Source organism: Astatotilapia calliptera, chromosome 3, assembly GCF_900246225.1.
Source record: "Astatotilapia calliptera chromosome 3, fAstCal1.2, whole genome shotgun sequence".
Lineage (NCBI taxonomy): Eukaryota > Metazoa > Chordata > Actinopteri > Cichliformes > Cichlidae > Astatotilapia > Astatotilapia calliptera.
The window spans coordinates 21,877,081-21,878,651 of NC_039304.1; the positions used below are offsets into that span (position 1 = coordinate 21,877,081).

Consider the following 1,571-nt stretch of genomic DNA (forward strand, 5'->3'; position numbering starts at 1 on the left):
TGAACATAAATGAACATGAATATTTCTTAATAATGAATGTAATAAATTAGATTTGTATAGTGCCAAGAACGTTTTACAAAAGAGTATCATAAAGAAAAAGGGTAGAGGTTGAAGTTCTGAATCAGAGCTGGCATTGTATTCTTTGTGTGTGTGTTTGTTTTGTTGTACTCTGTAATAATTTCTGTCACGGACCCGGTTCCGGGGACTCGGGGTTCGTGAACAGTGTGGACCTTTATTGTTATTAGTGTATTGGATGTATGTTTGCTGCACTGTGTTCTTGTGTTCAATGCTGGTGTGTGTGTGTGTGTGTGTGTGTGTGTGTGTGTGAGGCTGGAGGATGAAGGACAGCCACCTGCAGGCCTGATGGGTGTGGCCCTGCCAGCTGCTGGTCACGCCTAGCTTACCACACACCTGCTTCTGATCAGGATCGTCGGGGGAGCTACTTAACAGAGCGATGGAGCTTCCTCCGGCGCAGGATCGTTGAGTTAGACTCCATGTCAGTGTTTGTAGTGCTGGTCAGTGTATGCCTGCTGGAGTTGGTGCCATAACGGCTGTGTCTGTGTTTTTTCCTCAGGAGAGTGGAACACAGGACGGCAAGACACACGGGGTGTGTGAAGGCACAGGGGCAGAGAGCACGGGATACCAGCACTTGGGAGAAGACACGTCACGGGAGTCGAGGGAGCACTTTTGGAGATTCAATGTGTGGTGTACATTTACCTCACTGTAAATAAACCCACTGTTCATTTCATTAAGTCCAGCGTTTGGGTCCTTTCTCCAACATCCCCCACGGTCTGCCCCCCAGACCGTGACAATTTCATCCTCACCATTATATGTCCTAAAGCAGTTTGAATTGACTGGCTGTTGAATGATGCTGTCACTCTAAACCAAACTGAGAGCCTGGAAAATGATTTGCAGTCACCCAACACCCAGCGTTGATGAGATGCATTCGCTTGCTTCTGTGCTGTAAGCACGTATAACATTTTCGTGCATAACCAGCACATAAAGAACTTGCAGCCAGGCCACATTTTTGTCACATTTCACTCATTAATTTCATTCAAATGTCCAATGCCAGCCTCAATAAGCCCACACTATTGAGTATCTCTTGCTCAGAGGACCTTGTTGGGTGTTGCAGAGTAGCAAAGAAATTGCTGCAATGAAAAGTATAGACACTTAGTTTAGTTCAATACCAGTAGGTGCTGGACGAGTGTTTGTGCTGTGTGCTGTTGAGTGTGTCTTAAAGAAAGAGAGAATGAAAAGGAGTAGAAAGGGACTGAGAAAAGTCCCAGATCAGAGCCCATCCACTGGAACAGACACTTCATAAAAATGTTTTGACACCAACATCTGTTAGAGATGCCTCACGTCAGCTGACATCGCCTGATCTCCTGCAGCTGTTCTTTCTCCTGCTACCGTCATCACAGAGTTTCACTGCGTTTGAGGTGAAATCACACAATAATAAAAAAACCTCTCCCTGTACCAGAGAAATCTGCGATGGTGTCAGAACCACTGCTCATCAATCTGAGTATGTGTGTGCAAAGAATGAATGCACTGTCCACAATTAAAAGGAAAGTCAC

General features: G+C 45.4%; 1 long non-coding RNA gene across 1 annotated transcript; it reads left to right on the forward strand.

Annotated features, from left to right (window-relative positions):
• The first annotated feature begins 333 nt into the window (after window positions 1-333).
• Window positions 334-752, forward strand: LOC113012618 (uncharacterized). Its single transcript, XR_003270728.1, has 2 exons — window positions 334-496; window positions 575-752. It is a non-coding gene; the product is annotated as an uncharacterized LOC113012618 (long non-coding RNA).
• The last annotated feature ends 819 nt before the right edge of the window (window positions 753-1,571 follow it).